The following is an 11,169-nucleotide window of genomic DNA, read 5'->3' on the forward strand; positions in this document are numbered from 1 at the left end:
TCGTAACCTTAAAGTTCGAATTTCCAAAAACCCTTTGGTTCATCTATCCTGCTGTGGCATCTATAACAGTGAATCTCATTTAAAAAAAAACTAGGATTCTAGTTCATTCCGTTTATCCAATACAAAGTATAACATTTTTTGGTATTTTTCATACCATTTTAATACGAATTTCCAAAACCCTAATTTGACCCGTTTCATCTGGACGTTGATTCTAGATAGATGGTATATAGATGGTGTATCCAATATTTTCGTTGATTACTACTTATTCACTCAAAAGCCTACATCTGCAGAACTTTTCTAAAAACGTTTTTTTCTGAGTCTATGTTCTCTTTTGTTGCCTGTTGTTTAGTCCTTTCAACATTCCGTTTGTTTATTTTGGCTACAGCCCTGATACCATGTTGGTATGTTGGTTGTTTTGATAGTTCGCCGGTGTTGTCATTTCTGCTAACACATGCAAATATTGTTGAAACTTATTATTTGAAATCGGATACAAAGATAACAAACAAAGCCGTAAATGATAGGGTATCAATATTTGATGGGTACCCTCAAGGGGAAATGGATATATTACAGAGAAATTAATTTAAGCAAGGGACAATAAATAATAAACATAAATACATAAATAGGCAATAGGTTTTTTTTTTTAATTGTGAAGAGGATGGAGGATGTTTAGATTATATCATAATATTTGAAGTTAATTGGTCATACAAAATGTTCTGTTATAGGCTTTCTTAAAATATCCTGTTAAAATTAGTGACCCAAATTGGAAACCATATTATTTTTCACATTATTTTTTTTTTACTTTTTGGACGACTTTTCAAAAGCCCAGTATTTTCTCTACTGATATTCCAACAGGACCTAAATTTTGGACCATGCCACACTTCTAGCTTATCCAGTTCTATAAATACTAGGCGACAGCTTTAAGTAACTGTAAAAGTAATAAGCCATTAAGTTGAGCTGGGCCAAACATTTAATAACCTCCACCCTTAGGTAAAGAAAACAAGTAAAAAAGCAGTAAGTTCGGCCGGGCCGAACTTTGAATACCCTCCACCATTTGGAACGAATTAGAAAATTTTCAAAAAATATACGATATTGTGGACCTATAAAGACAAATCTATGTCTGCGTGTAAAGTACTCACAAGGAACTCCTTGTATGGATTTTCAGATAATTCCATTGCAAAAAGTGGCTAAAATCATCAAAATACCGAAAATAGGGGAGTACCGTTATATGGGGGCTATACGGTATTGTGGACCTATATAGATGATTCTCTGCCGAGGTATAAAGTACCCACAAGGAACTCCTTGTGTGGATTTTCAGACAATTCCGTTGAAAAATGTGGTTGAAATCTTCAAAATACCGAATATCGGGGGGTACCGTTATATGGGGGCTATGCGATATTGTGGACCTATACAGATAATTCTCTGCCGAGGTATAAAGTACCCACAAGGAACTCTTTGTGTGGATTTTTAGACAATTCCGTTGACAAATGTGGGTAAAATCTTCAAAATACCGAATATCGGGGGGTACCGTTATATGGGGGCTATGCGATATTGTGGACCTATACAGATAATTCTCTGCCGAGGAATAAAGTACCCACAAGGAACTCCTTGTGTGGATTTTCAGACAATTCCATTGAAAAATGTTGCAAAAATCATCAAAATACCGAATACCGCAGGGGTACCGTTACATGGGGGCTATACGATATCGTGGACCTGTATGGACAATTCTCTGCCGAGGTATAAAGTACCCACAAGGAACTCCTTGTGTGGATTTTCAGACAATTCCGTTGAAAAATGTGGGTACAATTATCAAAATACCGAATATCGCGGGGGTACCGTTACATGGGGGCTATACGATATCGTGGACCTGTATGGACAATTCTCTGCCGAGGTATAAAGTACCCACAAGGAACTCCTTGTGTGGATTTTCAGACAATTCCATTGAAAAATGTTGCAAAAATCATCAAAATACCGAATACCGCGGGGGTACCGTTACATGGGGGCTATACGATATTGTGGACCTATATAGATAATTCTCTGGCGAGGTATAAAGTAACCAAAAGGAACTCCTTGTGTGGATTTTCAGACAATTCCGTTGAAATATGTGGGTAAAATCATCAAAATACCGAATATCGGGGGGTACAGTTATATGGGGGCTATACGATATTGTGGACCTATATATATAATTCTCTGCCGAGGTATAAAGTACCCACAAGGTATTCCTTGTGTGGATTTTCAGACAATTCCGTTGAAAAATGTGGGTAAAATCATCAAAATACCGAATATCGGGGGGTACCGTTATATGGGGGATCTACGATATCGTGGACCTATATAGATAATTCTCTGCCGTGGTATAAAGTACCCACAAGTAACTACTTGTGTGGATTTTAAGACAATTCCATTGAAAAATGTGGCTAAAATCATCAAAATGCCGAATACCGGGGGTACCGTTATATGGGGGCTATACGATATCGTGGACCGATATAGCCCATCTTCGAACTTGACCTGCCTACTGTAAACAACAGACAACAGTAAAATCGGCATGAGAATCAAGTTAAAGTTTTCAAAAAACAATATAGTGGCTGGAACCGTTATATGAAGCCCATACTAAAACGGAAACCTGTATAATTTTATACTAAAAGAGTCGTAGATAAATATGACTAAGATTATCATAATACCGAATATCGGTGGGTACCGTTATATAGAAACCGTTGACAAATATAGACAATAGTTTGAAACCAAATTGTACACAACTTTATAACAAACTGTGGCTTGAATCGTCAAAATACCGAATATCGGGAGGTACTGTTATGTGGTAGCTACACGAAAACTTGGACCTATATATACAATGTTCTGTCATCGTAGCAAGATTCCTGTACTGTTATACAGGGTGAGATAAAAAACTGCAACAAAGTCAAATGCCATAATTTTTATAGTGCCGGAAACAGCATCAAATTTTATAATAAGTTTAGATTTGTTCGAATTGGTCAGTTTTGGCACGAATTATGGCCTTCAAACAGCCAATGAAACGTTCACACACTGCCCGAATGTTGGTCTGCGGTATTTCGGTTCATTCCCGGCGAAGTGCTTACCATTGCGCGCCGGAAATGAAGCGAAGAACCTCATTTTGTAACCATTTTTGGGTGGCTGATGCTGGATCCTGTTGGAATGTCCAAGGTCTCCGGTCAAAATGTTTGTGTGCCCAAGGCTTTAATACACCCTCCAGAATATTTTCGCGCTAATTTATTCTGATGCCACGGTTGATTAATACGAGCGGAGAGCGACCATCGGCTGTTATGGAGGCCCACACCATCGCCATGGTCGGCGCTTGAGTTCTGTTGGCCAACCGAAGGTGCACATTTTCAGCTGACCTCTTTGGCAAGTAAACACGATCATTTTGTGTGTTTACAAAGGGGAAAACCAAACTCGGTAGTTCACCCCTTTCGGCCAAGCGAAGCAACTCTTTAGCTCTTTTGAGTCTATTTTCTTTCTGTTGCGGTGTAAGCACTTGCACTTTTTGAAATGTCAATGGCTTTACCCCGAGCTCATTTTTTAATATTTGCCGAATGGAATATTGCGAATTTAATAATTCTTAGCTTACGGTTAGCCGTTAGGGAGAATCAGTGGTACTGCACGAAGGCCTTTTTTGTCGTTTTATTACCCTTTCAGTTCGAAATTCACTTCTACGCCTCTCCAGGGTGCCACGTTTCAAAATTTATTTTTTTAATTTATTAATTTAATTTTAGTTCTATTCGTTTGCTTAATATCATGACACAGCATTTAGTAGTTTTAATATCCATCTAGTTCCAATTTCCATATGGCAGTTCTTTCAGTGAGAGTTTGCAAACTCTTGCTGGACAAATTTCTTCTTGCAAATACTTGCAACTCATCTTCTTCTCATTTATAGTTTATCTCTTTTTCTGCTTTCAATTTAAAAATATTTTTTTTTGGAATGAGCAATACTAATTGTTTTCGGAGAACAAATTTATAAAATGTAAAAAAACGTAAATATTAATATGTAATAAGAAAATAAAAGACTATGTCCAACATTTTTAGACAAAAGCCATTAGCAACACATTTAAAGGATTCCGGGAAACACATCAAATCTATTATTCTTTTATTGCTCATATTTTTATTTTATTGCTAACTTCCTTTTTATTTATAACACGTCTAAAATTGTGTTGCTTTCTTTCTTTTAATTCCCTTAATGGAGCCCATTGATAAAACGTTGATTAGTTGCAAGTTTCTGCAGGAATACCGTCTTTTTACTTTTCGCACTTTCTTTGCAAAAGAGAATAAAACCACCTTACTCTCTCATAAAGATGTTGCTGGACAATTCCTGCAGGAAAAGTAACCAGACACACCTATTGTTGGTACCCTCTCACTTCAAATTTCTAAATTTGGGTAACTCTCAATAAATATGTTTACTTTAAATCCTTTTAGGTCGCAATTCCAAAAAACGAATCCGCCTTATTAGACTACAGTGTCCTATATATACAATTTTAAAATTCTAGCTTTCAATACCACTGCAGAGCATTTGTTGTCGTCGGCTGTTTCACTTTCAGTTTATATTTGCTTCTTGAAAAGTTTTTTTACGTTTCGAATCATCTATCGATACAAACGTATCTTTCCAAATGTTTTTTTTTTCACTAATCCTTTTGTGTTCATGGTACTGATGAATTTTAATACCATTGATGAATTTTTGTTTTTTATATCCATATCAAATTTACAAAGTTAGGAATAAATGATATAGAGCAAAAAACGCCTTTGGTGATTCATTTCTGCCGAATTGAAAACTAATTCTTTTCAGAAAGTGACAAATATTTTTTGTGTCATTGTTTTATTTCATAAACATTTAGTTAAAAACAAGTAAACAAAGGCTATAGTCGTGCGGTACCGACCATGTGATACCATACAACACTACAATATGTTGGTAGGCCCTTATGTCCAAATCCATTTTGGAAGATTTCGGTTTTGAAATTGTGTCATTGAACACTGTCCAGATGTTACCCTTACCCAACTTTCCCTATACATACATATTTAAAAAAACCCTAAATTTCATATTCAAATTGATTTATTCTTCTAACATTATTATCAGATGCGAAAATAGACAATAACTTTTTGTATATTTTTGCGAAGGTCATTAATCTAATAAACTTCTAAAATAATCCCAATATTTCCAGCATTAAAACTACAATGAAGATGGGATGAGTCGGTCCAGTTTTCTTGTTCATACCATTCAAACGGTCAAAACTACAAAAAAGACTGATATTTACATATATATCTACAAAAGAGGAAAATGTTTGTGCGTTTGATTGTTTCTTTGTAATTTATGAACTCAAAAAGCGCTAAAAATATTTTCCTGAAAATTTGCAAATATACTACAGCATTTTTTAAATTTAATTGAATGAAAGCAAAACATATCGGAAATAGAATAAAATTTTAGAATAAGTTTAGATTTGTTCGAATTGGTCACCTTTGGCACGAATTATAGCCTTCAAACGGCCAAAGAAACCGTCACACGCTGTTGGTCTGTGGTATTTTGGCCCATTCCCGGCGAAGCGCATGCCTGAGGTGATCGACCTTTTTTTTAGTGTCAACCTTGCTTTCCAAAAACCCCAGTCCAACGGATTGGTATCCGGAGATTTTGTGGTCATTGTGCGCTGGAAATAAAGCGCAACCATTCTTGGGTGGCGTGTCTGAGTGCGATGGTGCTGAGTTCTGTTGGAATGTCCAAGGTCTGCGGCTAAAATGTTTGAGTGCACCCTCGAGAATATTTTCGCGGTAATATTCGACATTTATTCTAATGCCACGGTCGATTAACACGAGCGGAGGACGACAATCGGCTGTTATGGCGGCCCAAACCATCACCATGGTCGGGGCTTGAGTTCTGGGGGCCAACCGAAAGTGCACATTTTCAACTGACCTCTTTGACAAGGAAACACGATAATTTTGTTTGTTTACATACTGCTGGACAACGAATGTTTTCTCATAGGGGAAAGCCAAATTCGGCAGTTCACAACTTTCTTTAGCGCTTTGAGTCTATTTTGCGGTGTAAGTTCTTGCACTTTTTGGAATTTCAATGGATTTACCCCGAGCTCATTTTTTAATATTTGCCAAACGGTATATTGCGATATGTTCGGTTCACGAGCCCCTTTTTCGGCATCTGCTACGAGGGTTTCGATCAAGTCGCTTCTTTACTTTTCGAAACATTTCTGCTGATGTTGCTGTTTTTTTTTCGCCTACTTCCTTGATATCAGGCTACGCTATCAGTATCACGGTAACTAGCGATGGTACGATACACAAAAGATTTATTTATATTTAAATGCTTGAGTGCTCTTACTATAGCCAACTGTCGTTTTTCAGTCAAATATAAAGAAATAGCACTATCACGCTTGAATTCCATCACAAATAACTTTTTTTCTGGAAAATGTTTACCAAAATGCTTTTGTACGCTTGTAAACAATATAACGATCTGTCGCTGGAATAATTTTAACAGCTGTCGGGCGAGTGGCTTAGAAATGACATCCGTCTGAAGTTGGTTGCAGTTTTTTCATCTCATCCTGTAAAAATCCCAAGCTTAACCAAAGAAATCTGACAGTTCTAAACAGTTTAAATAGATAGGTAGTTCATAAAAATGTCACTTAAAAATTGTACACTTGTTTTGTATATTCGTGCTGTATTTTTCCCTGTCTCAGAATTTCCTATGTCAAACTATTTACCCCCATTTTTTCATCATTTTAATTTCTCTCTCTCTCTCTGTATGTGCTCATCAATTTTCTATTTCTACATCCATAGACCGTTGTTCTCTCCCTTTTGCATTCTGACCCTTTCTCTCATATTCAATATTCTCATCATGTGTTCATCGTAAAAAATACTTAGCATGCAATTAAAAGTGGTCAAGTAAACATTAACAAATTATATGCTAACATGACGTTTTATTATTTCGGGTTATAATGTTTAACCAGGCTGTGTTTTATTGCAACGTCTAACAGACAGAAGAAGAGACAGGGAAGAGCACAATCACATCTCTCCCTGTTTCAGATAAAATGAAAACATTCATACTTTCGCATGTGAGTAAGTTGTTGTCTAGTATTTACGAATCCTTGGAATTTAAATGCAGCTGAATGCATGCTCATAACACGATATGTGAGTGTGTGTACATGTATGTGTACGAGTTTGTCTGAGTGGTCCGAATCAACAGCAACATGTTTAATATTTATCTGATGATATGTGTTGTTGTCCTTTTAAGGATCTCTCCGCCGCTGCTTTCTCATTTACGTTTTATACGTGACGTGCATCCACGAGGTCGTGTTGTGGTCATTATGGCCTTGGCATGAATGATGACTGCTGCTTGTTTTACTCTTAACAAAATGGTTGAAATTCATTTGGAAGTTGTACACATACATACACATTTAATATAAAGTAATGTGGCTCAAAAAAGATAACTCAGAAAAGATTCGAATGAACTTTCATTTAAATGGTCTCCAGAAAAGCTCAAAGCATAACACTGAGCTCAAAGCATAACCATAACTGAAAAAAAAGCAGTAAAGAAAGTTTTAAAGTCGGGCGGGCCGACTTTATGATACCCTACACCACTTTGCTAATTTAGTAGAGCTGCGCATAACAATTAAAAGTTTTTCATACACCCTATGATTATAATTATAATTTAAAGTTCAAAGGACTAAATATGCCGAAGCATTTGTATCTTTTAAATTCGGACTTGTATTGTCCACTTGGTGCACAATTAATTTGAAATCGGATAAAAATATATATGGGAGCTATATCCAAATCGGAACAGATCTCGATAAAATTTGGCAAAGATATTTCTGAGCTGAATTTGATATATTTCCCTGAATATCGTTGTTACGAAGTGCATATTACGGCTGTGGGTAACAAATATGACAAATCGGATGAACAGTATATATAGGAGCTATAGCTATATCTGAACCGATCTTCAGCAAATTTGACATAATAGCTTCTAGACTCAATTCGATCGTAAGGGCCAAATTTCATCCAATTTGGGCAAAGGTAAATCGGACGAAGTTATTATGGAGCTTTATCCAAATCTGAACCGATCTCGATAAAATTTAGCAAAGATATTTCTGAGCTGTATTTGATATATTTCCCCAAATATTGTTGTTACAGAGTTCACATTACGGCTCCAGGAGGACAAAAATAACAAATCGGATGAACAATATATATGGGAGCTATAGCTATATCTGAACCGGTTTCGATCAAATTTGGCATACTTATTTTCAGGTCCAATCTGATCCTGCGTGCAAAATTCCATACTATTCGGACTGATATTACATGTTTGGTGCACAATAAAAGGCAAATCGGACGAAGATATATATGGGAGCTATATCTAAGTTTTGACCGAACCCAATAGAGTTCGTCCTTGGGCCCAACAAATAATTTGTGCAAAATTTCATCTGGATAGGGCAATAAGTGCGAACTGTACTTTGTTTACAAAAATACATGGACAGACGGACGGACGGACGGACATGCATAAATCGACTCAGAATGTGATTCTACGCAGATCATCAAAAGGAACTATGGGTCTATCTCGTTTCCTTTTGCCTGTTACAAAAAAAAGCACAAAGACATAATACCCTGACCACCTTGTGGTGTAGGTATAAATGGCAAATATACGTCGATTTTAAAATACCTCCCAAACGGTATTACAAATGACCAAAATCAGTGTTATTGGAATATTATGTACACCATCAGGGCAAAAAATCTTCAAATTTAGGTGTAGGTGGTGTTTTTGGGATTTTAGCACTAAAAATATGTTTTTGGTGCTAAGTTGTTAACTTTTAAAGGTATAATCTTGCATGTAGGTTAGGTTATGCCATTGAAACCCATTTTAACCTAAAATTCCTTTGAATGGGTTTTAACCAAGGAGTTTCTTCGAAAGTTCACCTCCATAGAAGATATTTGAAAAGTCTTTCAATCATAAAGGACCTATGGATGACCTCTTATACCTAGATGACTTTTTTTCCATCAACAGAAGATTTTGGAATGATATTCTATTTGGAGGAAAATTTCCTTCAAATAAAAATTGGGATCTATTTATTTATTACTAGCTGGCCCGGTCCGCGTTGTCGGCCCGTACTTTTAGCCTTCAATGCATATTTTTTAAAGCATAATAGTCTGACTTATGCAAACGGAACAATTTGTATTATAAGTAATGACACCATAGTAATTTCTAAAAAAATAAATAAATGTTTATAGTAAAAATTATAACAGATTTTCACCTACCATCGGTTTTAGATATTTCGAATAGTCTGATCTTGATTCAAATCTGCTGTAATTTGGAATTTGTATTTTCAACGTTTAGAACACGGTATTTAGTTTTGTCTACCTTGTAATTTAGGGCAGAATAGTCAAAGATAGTTTCTATTTAACCCCCATTCCGTAAGATGGGAGTTAATATAATTTTGTAATTTAACATGTGCGTTGGAGACCCCATAAAATCCTTATTTTTCATCATAGTATAATTCAATGACCATGAAGCAAATGTTCGGTCCAGTGCTACTTTTAATATTCGTAAGTTTTTTTTTTATGTTTCTGCCCCAATTTCTTACTGAATGAGTCCCAGTTTGACATGTCGGTGTTTATTTCATATAGACGTACATTCCAAATCTACGTTCCCAACCAATATTGTCTTGGGGGTTACAAATTCGGTAGAATACACACTTTTCTTTTATGACCACACATTAATTTGGAAAGTGGACGTGCGGATACATTAATGTGGGGACTATGCTTAAATAAATGCTTATGTGAACAATTATCTGTAAGATGGGGCTAAACTCCAGAGTAGCCTAAATACTCTTTTTTTTAACCAAATCAATTGATGAATTTGGTCAAGACCAAGGTGGACCAAACTCCGAAAATTGAAAATTTCATGAAGATATTTTCTACCCCCTTAGAAACGAATATGCCAAATAAGGGAAAAAATGGAAAAAAAATGGCCAAGACCCCGAAAATAGCTTAAATCATATGATGGTTATATCAAAAATTGATTCTTTTGTGCAAGGATGGTTTTTTCCCAAAAAAATATGGTTAAAATGTAAAATATACTTGAAATCGGGTTGTAACATTATCCGCGGGTTATGACCCATATCATGACCTGCAAAAGCGATTTAACGTATCTTGAAAGTTAAGGGAACATTTCTGGAAGAATGGAAATCCTTTTACTTCCAAATGTCCAATTCGCAGTGCAATTTTGCACCTTTTAAATTCGGTTTTTTGCTGATTGTAGGCCAATGAATTTTGCAGTTTGAGTTTTCATTGGACGGTTTATTGTCATATGAAAGAAGTCGATCCACGTTTGAAATGAGCCACATAACGCTTTGTTGGTCATTTTTGTTCGTTTAAATGTATTCGCACCTTCCAGCTGAAGCGCGTTGTAGGTCTTGAAGTTGAAAGCTAGATGCCAATTTTAGTCATGAAAGATCGCCATTTAACATCTTATTGCGCACTCGTTTCATTTTTAATATTATTCATTCAGAATTAAAAAACAATAAAAAATGTACACATCACATTGGTACATTTTTACCAGATATTTTTGTTAAGACACCATTCCAAAATTTTCAAAATCCATTAAGCCGTTCTTTAGTTACAAGCTTTAACTTTCTTTTATATTGTGTAAATAATTCTATATTTTGTATCCTCTTCTGAAATGATAGTTCCACTTGCCCAATAAATACATAAAATCTATAAATAACAGTTTTGTCCGTTTTCGCTTTGTTCTACCCTAAAAACACTACACATCCTATTAGAATTCTAAAAGAAAAAAACACTACAAATGTACATTCGAAAATAGTAAGTCAAAATGGAAAGAAAATCATGCAAAATAAAACATTACTATTGTACATTTCAAATGTCAAAATAAAAATTTTCAAATTTTTATTACTCAAATAAATGCCTATAAGGAATTGAAAAAGAAAAAATCTTCACCTTGTTTGATGATTTTTTACTAAAGAGTTTTAAAGGTCCTTGCGATGTTTGTCAATAGAAAAAAATCGATTCCATTCAACATTTTTTTTCGATTTCTTACCAGATTTCGTGTTCCTTGGTTTCTATGTGACCTTTATAACGGCTGGAATATCAGAAACATTTTGAGTTGTTGGTCCACTTCTACCCCTCAATATATTGCGGACATCT

The sequence above is a fragment of the Musca domestica genome, unplaced genomic scaffold (assembly GCF_030504385.1).
Source record: "Musca domestica strain aabys unplaced genomic scaffold, Musca_domestica.polishedcontigs.V.1.1 48, whole genome shotgun sequence".
In the NCBI taxonomy this organism is placed as follows: Eukaryota; Metazoa; Arthropoda; class Insecta; order Diptera; family Muscidae; genus Musca; species Musca domestica.